The sequence below is a fragment of the Abrus precatorius genome, unplaced genomic scaffold (assembly GCF_003935025.1).
Source record: "Abrus precatorius isolate BTA unplaced genomic scaffold, Abrus_2018 Scaffold10, whole genome shotgun sequence".
Classification (NCBI taxonomy): Eukaryota; Viridiplantae; Streptophyta; class Magnoliopsida; order Fabales; family Fabaceae; genus Abrus; species Abrus precatorius.
Window position 1 is genome coordinate 11,375,317 of NW_020874292.1, and position 12,421 is coordinate 11,387,737.

General features: G+C 30.9%; 1 non-coding gene across 1 annotated transcript; it reads left to right on the forward strand.

Moving 5' to 3' along the window:
* Positions 1-5,614: 5,614 nt before the first annotated feature.
* Positions 5,615-5,722, forward strand: LOC113853374. Its single transcript, XR_003502547.1, has one exon. It is a non-coding gene; the product is annotated as a small nucleolar RNA R71 (small nucleolar RNA).
* The last annotated feature ends 6,699 nt before the right edge of the window (positions 5,723-12,421 follow it).

Genomic DNA, 12,421 nt, shown 5'->3' on the forward strand with positions numbered 1-12,421 from the left:
TGCAACGAGAATATCTTGTAGCGAAAGTGTCGCGATCAGAAAGGGATTTAAAGAGGTTTAGGGTTTAGGAAATCTCATTTCTCATAGCTCCCTTTGAAATTTCTTCAATTTCTCTAAATCCTAAGCCCTATTTCACTGATTAAATTGTCTCCAAAGCCGTTTAAGAGCGAGATTGAAGGTTGGATTAACGTTTGGGGCGTTTGGAGGTAAGTTTTTATGGTAAGGGTTTTGGTTTCTTGACCCATTCTCTGTTTTCATGGTTCTCTTTAAGTTCTCATGGAAATTCTCCATGTATTTAGGACAGAACCTATGTGAGGGATGATTCTAGTGTTGATTCACCTTGTGGATCTTCAAATTGAGGTAAGAGAAGACTCTATCCTATCTTATCGTGTTTGATTTTCATTTATTCTGTTAAAAATTGCAATGTGGCTGAGATAGAGGGTAGGAAGTGTATGATTAATGGAAATTATTGTGTGTTTGGATGCAATGGGGTTTGATTGAGGGGTTGACATACCCTTGATTGAGAATGTGAGTAAATGTGTGTGAGCATGTCAATGATTGATGATTAAATAACGTAAATGGTTAGAAATGGGTGTAGATGGCATGCTGAATGTAAATATAAATTTTGTTGAAAACGATGTGTAATGGAATAAGGGCATATGTGTCAAGTGTTGTAAATAAATGTGGGCTTATGTGCCGTATAATGTGAATGTTGTGTACTATGAATAAATGTTGTATGTAATGGAAATGCGTGTGAGTGGGGCATGTTGAATGCCGTTGCAATGATGCTATGAATGGTTCAGCGATACACTGGAGGTGTGAAAGATGAAGACAATAGAAATACCTTGGGGAAGAGAGAGTGATAGTGACACCAACAGTAAGCATGGGTGCACCACAGTCCATACACTCTCCTCTTGACTAGACCTTTGACCACTACTTTTGTCAAGCGACTCGTGACCGTTCACGTGGTATCCGTGAGGTTAGAGTAACCGGCGACCATCCATGGTGTGAAACTGTGATCACAGTGCCACATTGAGCGTGGCTACATGCAGTGAGTACACGTGTGTATGTGAAATGTTTTGAGGCTGTGAGTGCATCGGTTATGAACTAAAATGAAATACTTGAAAATGTTGCTTGTTAATAGCTAGACTTAAGTAGAATATATTAGAATACATGTGGATGTGAGTGCATCGGTGTATGTGAAATGTTTTGAGGCTGTGAGTGCATCGGTTATGAACTAAAATGAAATACTTGAAAATGTTGCTTGTTAATAGCTAGACTTAAGTAGAATATATTAGAATACATGTGGATGTGCAAGATGAGTCTCTATGTTATGTATGTGTTAGATAGTGTAGAATATTCATCCTTACATATATTTTTCAGGTGACCAAGATGATTAGCATCAAGTTCAGTGAAGGGATGAATGAAACTCCTATATAATTATAAATTTGTTTAAACGCTCATGTAATTGAATTAATCTTATAGCAATGATTTGATGCAAGTTGTAATTCTTCCTTATTTTGAATATTTTAACGAACTATGTATAGAAAAAACTGTTTTCGAATGAAATTTTATTTTCTTTCATTTTTTAAAATTAGATATTTAAAATTAAATTTAAGGTGTTACACATGTTTTTTTTTCATTTATTTTTGCCTAATTAATGATCGGCTGAAATAATTGACGTAAGTTGAATCAACTTACATGTGCACACTTAAACAAGCAAACATATATACTATGCGAGAAATTATTATCACGAAGAAGTTATAGATTTTGCGAATAAGGATTAATTTAGATTTTATTTGGCACAAGGAAAAATGATAAAAATAAAAATATAATGAGTAACAATAGATTAAATCATTAAATAAATGGAATTAATCAAAGAACAACATTTAAAAAAGTTATTAAAAATAATTTCTAAATTAAAAAATGATTATTTTTAAAAATTTAGAAGTTATTTTTTTATTTAGTTACAATTAGAAGTCAAATTAATTTTTGTTTATTTTAATCTTTATAATTTTAAAAAAATTTAAAAATAAATTGTCGCTATTAAGCAGGGACGTGACATACAAATAAGTATACTATATCAGCGATCGTTGATGAAATAATTTCATATATATGTTTTGATTTTTAATATGACATAATATCACTTAACTTATGATGTTAATTCAAATGAATCCACCTCGTTCGGATTGAAAATTTGTTTGTGAGTTGAAAATTTGTTAACTCAGTCCATTGTAGGCTACAAACCAATAAGTTGCCTCATAACCTCTCATGCACATTTTCTTTTTCTTTTTCAAAATGTTAAAACTACATCAACATTATAACGATTAAGATGTATATAATTATTTTATATAAATTCATTTGCTTTCATTTTTTTAATATTACTGTACACTTACATCAATACGTTATGTATCTAAATTTGAATTCAACTCACATCGTATATCCAACTCGGCACATATAACTGATAAGAAGACATTTTTTAAAATTTTAAAATTTACAAGAATTGAAATGAACTAATAAACTTAGAAAGATTAGAATTACATGAATTTATATTTATAATAATTAAAAAATATCTATGCTTTATATACAAACCTAAAAATTTATTTTTAATTATATTTTTATAAAAAGAAATATAGACAAACGAATCATAAATATCATGTCATGTTATAAAGATGCACAAATATTTTTAACAAATAACTCTTATTTATTATTTATAACCATAGCCGAAGTGTGGTTATTCTTATATCATTTTTGTGATGTATATACATAAAGATTATATTTTAACGAATGGAAGTTGGTTCAAGTGGCAGGTGGTTCGGTATCATTTAAATAAGATTTTGGGTTTGAATTTTATATGCATAAAATTTTTTTAACAGTAGACTCATCCACTATATTCAAGTGTGCGACTGATTTAGATTAAATCAAATAAAAAAATTATATGTTAGACTTTTATGTATAACTTTTTTCAATCTCATAAAATATCATAAAATGTCATATGAGGTGGTACTCATGAAATCAATATTCAATTTGTTTCTTTAGTAAAACTATAAAAAAAAATGTCAAGAAAGAAAGATCATTCACATTGAAACTTAGCTAGTGGAGGATACAGTATACTATAGACAACAAGACATAGAAGGGTGCAATCACCTTTTATTTTTCCTAAAATTAGAAAGTTTTGGCTCATCCGATTTTTTATTCTAATCAATTAATAGCATGTTTAATTTACTTTTTTAAAAAAGCAGTTTTTAGTATTTATTATTAGTCTCTTCAATACAAAAGTTTTCTCAATCAGAAATAAGTACATGGATGGTGAACAGTAAGGCCTACGTTTTTTGCTAGTGCACAGTAAATAAAAATAATTATTAAAGTTCCACTTGAATTACTTTATAATATCTTACATATCAGAGTAACAGTATATGATAACATTATTTTGGTCCCTAAAATGGTTTCCGGAACAAGTTGCATCCCCGTAGATAACATTTACGTATAATTTCTATTCCCACTTTAAAGCACAAGTTGTCATCAAAATATATGCCCAACAACATAAGTTGTTGGACTATTTATTTCAGAAAGTTCGTAAATCATGATTTGTCAAACTGACCAACTGATATTCATAGTACAGTCACACTCCAATAAACAAGGTTATTTCCCAATTCATCACCCTCGTTGTAAAAGATATATATACATATAAAAGAAAAATCTTGTTTACTAGTATAAATTTAAATTTTTTTATATTTAATATAATTTTTTATTTAATTTATATTTAATATGTTATAATTTATTATTTTATTATTTTTAAATATACATTAAATAAAAAACTCAAATTAAAGTTAAAAATTTTTATACTTACACTAACACCGATATATATATATATAATCCAAGCTCCCTGCGCAAAGAATGAGTTAAATATACTAGAGATTTAGAGGCTTAGTAAAATGCTTCCAACTAAATTAAGTAGGCAGGAAAAGTATAATTCTTTATTTGCGGGTGTGGCCACTGTGATTGACTGCACATCATATGGACCACCCCAGAAATATATTTATTTATTTTGGAATTAATGTTATCCAATTTATATTATGGTTTTAATATAGAAGGTTTTACCGTACAGCAACAACGTGGCAATGGCAGAATCTCCATTAAGCATTATTTTTCATAATTGCTGGTTTACGGCATCTCTGAATGATTTTGGCCTATTTTACCATGGAGAAGAAGAGGTGTTAGGTAGCAGTCATATTTGCTATTTCGTTATTTCTAACCTAACATAACTTCATTTCTAAAATACCTTGTTATGGGATAAGGATCAAATTGACTTGGAGGTACTAAACATATATAAGAGACACATAATGCAAACCTCGGTTACAAAGGAAGTGTCGAAGTATGACATCACGAACTCAATTCATTAATAAACCAGTGAAAACCCACTACTTCCCTATCCTTCATGCGACTTTGTAAATTAATTTCTGTACGCGTGTCTCAGTGAAGCCACAAAGTAAACTAAAATCATTTGAAATTTGAGTGCCTAGTTTATCTTGCAGACGTACACACTTATACGCGTCAACACTACAAGTATCTAAATCACCGTAGTATAATAAGTTAATAAAGAAGGTATGGAAGATTGGCACAATTACTATAGAAACAAACCAACGAAAAAGTCAAAAATTTAATTTTTATTAATGATCTTTTATTTGTAATGATTTATAAGCACTACGATAAATTATTATTAAGGCTTGTAGATTGTCTGACCTTAAGATGAGGCAATTTCTTTTTGTCTCTAGACATTCGTTCATTACAAAAAATGTTAGTAAAGAGATTTGAGAATCGATTTGTAAAAATATTTTACCTCCTTAATCGAATTATGAATTACAATGTGAACATGCAATCGACATGTTGATGCAGTTTTTGACGTACACATACAAATTTTAGACGCTTAGGATAGGTCAGTTCTTAAGAAAAGCAGGGTCTGAATGCAATGGGAAGCCTCTTTTATAAGCTTCATGGGTAAGGGTCATGTAATCCAGTGAAGGACAGCTCATAATTTCCATATCCACACACAGACCGAGTGAACGTTGTGTAGTACAGTTTTGTATACATTGTAGGACAGAAAAATGCTAGCAATTAAAAGTACAAATTATAACACACCTTATCCATAGGAGATGAAAATCTGGTTGCCAGTGCCCATTATGTTTTTGCAAACAGCAAGTCAATCTTGGTGGCCAAAGGAAAAGGTCACTCAGTCTCAGGTCATGCTTGTCCTTGAGTCAAGAAAAGTTATGGGAATGGATAGAAAAAATAACTGAACAAAACCAATAAAATGAGCCTTAGTTGGCGTACATGGATCATGGGGAGTGTTATAATTGCACCATTAGATTCTTATAGATGCACCATGGTGAATCAATAGCTTGAAACATAGGAATTTGGAGCAAAGTAACTTCAGAGTATACGACTGTTAAGTTTTGCTTTACTTGGGAATTAGTTATTAAAATGTTTTAATTTCTGTAACTTTTGTTAACTAAGAGGGTGCGGTTACATTTCAATTTTTTGTTACCCCAGATTATTAGTTTTTGTGGCAACATTCATCGTATTGTAGAAAGTTTGGATTTGCATCCACTTTGAAATGCAATGATGAGGGTATATTCTCAACAAATCCTTATATTTTTTTCTACACATCATAGAGAGATTCACCATTTTGCTGAACAAAAGAAGTGATTTCACTTTGCAACTTGATAGAATTTGATTGTGTGAAGTACTTAGTTAAAAAAAATTTCATTAAGTTAGTTCAAGTAATGATGCTTCCTTGCGGTTGAACTTGAAACCAACACTTAGCCTTGTCCCCTGGAGAGGAGAGAAATAATCTCAAGCAAATGGCATTTTCAGCTACACCATTGATACAAAAAGTGTCGCATAATTGCAAAAAATTAGAAATGTGAAGATTAGGATCATCGAAGACACTTCCGGAGAATTGGTCTTGTTGCACCAAAAGTAGCAAGGTTAGTTTGATCTAAAAATTATTTGCTTGTATAGTTAGTTTGACAATACACTACGCCAGAAATGAGATGTTAAAGTGGTTCCGATTGAACATAGAGAGTGGTTATAAGTGTTATAAAATCTCACGCTATGCAATGTCTTGAATTTTGGAGAATGGTTATTTAACTGCTCTCTAATTTAATTTTGGAGAGAGGTTATGCGCGTAACCGCTCTCAGAAGTGCACTAAAAAGAGTGGTTAACCACTTAACCACTCTCTATACATATAGCACTTTGGAGAGCAGTTATGAGCAAACCACTTTCAGAAGGTGGACCAAAGAGAGCAGTTAACCGCTCTCTTTAGTGTAGTTGAGAGCGGTTATTTGGTGAACTACTCTCACAATTGAACTGTCCAAAGCGGTTGTATGTGAACCGCTCTCTAAAACTAAGGAAATATTTTAATTATTTTAATAAAACTGTCATAATTTTAATTTTTAGTATACCTGATAAAGCATACAGTATTTAGAACCAGTTCAATCATAATATAAATTACAAATAAAGCTTGATATACCAGAATTTGAAAGCAATTGCACATTACATTATTCAATTACAATTTACATGTACAGATTACAATAAAAGTTTACATTAACAGGAGGAAAATAATCTCATATTTACACTTTTTGCCTAATGCCTTGAAAGAAAATTGTCTAAGTATTGTTAAAAAATATTATAAATCTATTGTGTTTAATGTCTCCTTTAAATATCTATGGTACAGATATGTACACCACTCTTTTTGCACTTGATGATTCTGTTGTCAGGAAAAGTTTGCAGCTGCACCTCTGGAAAATATTGAATACAAAACAATAAAACACAAAGTTTAATTAATTAAGTTAAATAATAAGCATATGGCAGATAGTTAGCATATGTAAGGGTCTTACATTAATTGGGATTACAATTTATCCATGGTGCAAAGCATCTCCAATGAATAGACACACATAATATCTACAGTCATCATTATTTGTTTGCTTTGGATACTGTGTGGAAGATAAAAACAAATAACCAGCATTAACTAAGAGAGATATACAGTGTAATTAATATTTACCTAAAAATTAAAAACATGTTGTATGATATAGTATTACCTATACAGTGACTCATCTTGTTTAATGCATCTTTGTCCTAGAGGATTGCACTTCCCTATCTGCTCAATGTGACAAGAGCACTAACAATGGTGCATGAAAGAACTTAGATACATTTGAACCACTTAACATTAATCATAGTTGTTTAACATAAATGAATGCTTACTTATTAAATAGGTTCTGCATATGTGTTCTGATCTTCAGCTGCTTATGCAGAGGATCCATATAATACATAGTCTCGTTAGAGGTATTGATAGCAAGCAAGACCCAATGTTGCCTACCAAGAGTATAAATATATGTTTAAGATTACAAGAAATAAGTTATATGCTAAATCTGAAAACACGAAACAAGAGTCCCAATCAAATTGACTTACCCAACATTATAAGGTGCAAAAATCAAGTGATATTCACCCATATGACACTTCAACATTTCAGTTATATGTTGATGTGGGTTTAGATTGAACTTTTCGTCCATTTCATACAGAGATATAAATGAGAATCTAGTTGCCATTGTTGTCCCATGCAAGTAAGCTTCACACAAATATCTTGTATTGCAAAAGTAGAATTGAAATGCATTATACAATGACTTAGTACAAAAAGTTATAAAATGCTAAAGAATTACATAATTTGTAAAGTAATTTACTGTATGTAAAGGTTAATGTTAGAGGCAATCAACCAATGTCAACGTATGACCTCTAAAATGTTTTCCTTCCCCACAATGTCATAAAACTCTTTACCCCAATGCTTAGTTATCAGATGAATTATAACTGTATCAATGGCTTGATTACTTCTCATAAAAAGCTTCATAATATTGAAGCATGCAGCACCTTGGGCTTTTGCTAACTAAAGAATCTCTGATGATACACAAGCACTGCTACCTTTATTGGATGGACTAGTAATGGACTGTTTTGAGTAGCCTGTTTCTTTTCCTAAACCTTTACTTGATGAAGGGGTAATATGAAATACATACAAATGTATTAATTGTAACATCTAGTCTTCCAAATTATAAAGAAGCTTGCATACATACCTTGGGTCTTAAAGTGATTAGGGACATTGGCCAAGCAACATAAGTAACAATGGCATCTCTCAGGCAAATTAGGTTTGTTGGTTCATTTGGGACAGACAATGCATAGTCTTCCTCATGTTGTTGTACTACCTCTAGTGAAACCTTACCATGCTATGGAGGAAGAACCATATTATGTAAGGAGGCCTCAACCACTATATGATATACTCTCCCTCTTGCAACCAGGCGAAAAGGGGTGTTCAAGTATAGCAAACAGTCATGATCACCCTACAAAAATAAGTTTGTTATATTCTTTTCTAATTAAATCAAAAGCAGTAAACATTGGGTTGTAAATAATGATTTAGTGGAGCTTAAATACCCCTGGAATCTCAACAGATGCAATTGGTATGCAGCTGCCTCTATGGCTGGTAGAAGGTGCATCTCCAGGCGTTTTGGGACTAATATCTGTCATGGGTTACATTTGAGAAGTAATATTGAAAGGGGGTGACATACATGGTGGTGGGAAGACAGTAAGGTTGAATGACATCTGACCTGACATGAATGGGGCAGTCCCTAATCCCCTATCAACTGTGTCACTACATTGGTCAAATGCGCTAACATGGAATGAAAGAAGTGCCACTAATTTGTCATAGTTTACTTGAAGCCAAGTATGGATAAGGGACATTTTAAACCCTAAACGTCAATAATACAAGTGCATTTCAGTGAACAAGAGAATAAGAGAGTGCGAATGTTCAAACATAGTCAGAAAATAAAGAAACGATTATGAATATACCTTAAAATTGAGAATGTGATGTCAACGATGCTTGTTCTTCTGCAAAAATTTCTTAGTAAACACTGAACACAGACAAATTTGAAGTATAGACTTGGCACAGGGACATGGATAACCAGATTAGGGCTTAGGGTTTAATTTAAAAATATAACATCTAAGAGCGGTTAAGAAATAACCGTTCTCTAATCTACACCTTCCAAAGCGGTTCTCTGTGTCAATCGCTTTGTAAAGTTGTAAGAGCGGTCCCATGTGCGAACCGCTTTCTAAAATGTAGCACTTCTAAGAGCAGTTATTTAACAATCGCTCTCCAAAATACAACTATGAGAGCGGTTCCAAATGAATCACTCTCAGAAGTACATATTAGAGAGCAATTGCTATGGAACCGCTCTAAGAAGTTAAATTTGGAGAGCGGTTAGGGCAGAACTGCTCTCTTAGTGTTTTATAGATAGCGGTTTTTACTAACCGTTATCTAAGTTGACGCTCCAAAAGCCAACTTCTGACGTAGTGATACTTGAATTATAGCCTTACATGTTTCGAATAACATAGTCTCCCAAGGTTCTCAACCTATTGTTCTTAGCCATAGAGTTGTCCTGTGGTAGAGGTGTTTGATATTCAATCAACTTTTTTGGAGTTGGTGTAGTTTCTTGCTCTCTTCTCTATGAATTCTCAGCCTTAGCTTCACTTCTTAATCTTCTTAAAGTCTTGTCTATGTCAGGTTCAAACAACAAAGCAATTTTATTCTTTATTTTTCCTTGCATACAAAAAGAAAGTAAAATAAAATTTAAATGACACTGCAAAATTATGTAGAAATAAAAATGAATTATGCAAAAAATTTATGCGAAATAGACAAAAAAAAATGTTCAATTTAGTGATTTCTCTACTACTAATGATGTTGAATGAGATTTTTAAGTGTTGAGAAAAGTTAATAATGCATGCCTCTTTAACCATGAGTGATTGAGTTGATATATACTTGATTATTCTCTGTATGATATGAAATATAATTATTGTAATATACGATTTGCGCTGAGTTTAGAGGTGTCCGACCTCTGGCAAATTGATTGATGAATTGATTATATATGAATGGCATGTTAATGTGATTATGTACCTTGGTTTGGAAGTTGAGTATGATTAAAAATGTTGAAATTGTATCGTGATGAGAATGTGATGAAAGAAGGAATACTATGGATAAAAAGTGACGAAGGAATTAGTGTGATAGTTACAGAGATACACTAGAAGAAATGTAGGGTAGTGAATGATATTCGCATAAATGTACACAATATATCTGAGAGCGAATGCATCACATGACCTCACACTTATTTCTTGACTAGAACCTCTGCCTATACTTTTGCTAAGGGACCCTCTATTATGTATGTTGTATATGTGTACAAGGACTAACTGGTGACTATTCACCTATCTATGTAAGACCTCATGAAATGCTAGAGGCAACTAATAATTGTGATCACAGTACACAAGAAAATGCTTATTTGGGAGACAAACTTATTAATTAGGTGACTTAAGTATGTTTGCTTTGATTTGTTGATATAATTATTGTTTGATTGGTATTGTGATATTGAAAACTGCAAATATTTTTAATAATGAGAAAGGAATTCATCTTTACTAATATTTTCAGGAAACGAGGATGATAGACCTTCAGAAACTCATTAGGTTGTCTAAATTGATAATTACTAGTAGACTTACTTATGTGTTTAGGGAGTAGCAGTGGCTCCGTCATTGTAAATTTGTTATAAATAGTAATGATGGCTCTGGTGTTGTATTTTGTTGTATTTTCTTTGGAAATGACTATATGGTATAATGTCCCTTTTGAGTACTCTATTAGTGGTAAGATCCACCACACCCTTTGTTTGTATATATAGAGGTTTGGTCAGGACACCAGATACAGTGAATTATGTTTATACTTTCTCGAATCATGACCACTATGGAAGACCAACCTGATTTACCACAGAATGGGTGACTGACACTTAGGTTGTGGCCAACACCAAAGATCCTGAAGAGGATGAGGAGTTGATAGAGGGTTGGCACAGTGATGAAGACTAGGGTCATAGTCTTAGTATTTTGGACAGAAGTGATATGCTCATTGGGACTTTGTATATTTTAATTTTAAAATTTATAAATTAAGTCCTAATATATTTTGGATCAATGTTTGTACATATGAACCTCTATATTTAAATGATAATATATGCAATTATTTTATTATTATTCTGATGTAAATTTATTTAGCAAGTCATGGTTATTGTTTTACCTCTTTATATGATTTTGTATTTTTGTGAGTTGAATATGAAAAAAAAGTTTTAAATTTTGTCAAGTTCTTAAATTATGAATAAAAAAAAATTCAATTTATTTTTTATATAACTTATTTTATAATTTAGAGCATTTTGAAATTTGTAATTATGTAAATTGATTCCTAATGTATTTTGAATCATGAATTGTACATTTGAAATTCTTATATATAAATGAAATCTAGTGTATATATATTTTTTATTGCAGAGGTGAAATTTTATTTAACGAATCCTAATATAATGATAAATATTTATCTTCTATTATTTTCAAATACTTTTGTATTTTTTCTAAATTAAATCATACAAAAATAAATTTAAATATTGTCACATTTTTATACTATAAGTATAAGAAGTTTATTTTTATTTTTCCTATCTCGTTATTTTTTTTTATTAAAATGGCTCACTTCCAAGTTCCAAGAATATTCAACCAATTGTATAACATTCTTCTTTCGATGCTGACTCATGTACCTGTCCCTCATGTTCCTTTACTCGTCCATGCTTTTGTGAAGATTTCTTTTTTTTCATTTAACTCTTCTTACTCAACTAATTATGCTTTCTCTAATTTTTCTAGTTCTTTTGCCTCTATGCCTCTATTGGGAAAAAGTGATACGGTGATGAAACTAGTCCTTCGACAATCCTCTTGAGTTAAGTGATAGGGGAAAACAAAATAAATTCTAATTTTCACTCTCTAATAGATATGGTAGAAACTTATGTTATGACCATAGGTTTTAGTTTTTCTCTCCCCTAATTTTCTTCCTCCAGTGACTAAAAAAATATTTTCTATGGTCAAAATATGAGATAAAAATTTGGTAAAACTACTTTTGATTTTTTTTCACTTTTAAATTATTTTCTTTTTTCTTTTCACAAATATAGAATTATATGAAAAAAATTCATACATATTATTTATTAGATTTTATGTTATTGCTACTATATTGTTCTTTAATTTGACATTATAATTTAAATTTCTTAAATATTTTGAATAATTATTATTTTGTAAAAAAAAACAAAATTTTTGAAAGAAAATATTATTTACACAATTAATTATTTATTTAGGTTACTTAAGTATAGGTCAAGAGTTTTTATATATATAACTTTTTAGTATTTGAAAGTCGCAAACTCCTATTAATATTATTTCTCTTTTTTATGAGACGAATTTAAAATTTTATTTAAAAATAAATAAATAAATAAATTTCTTATTGCATAAACTAATAAGGTAATTTCTAACATGTATGTT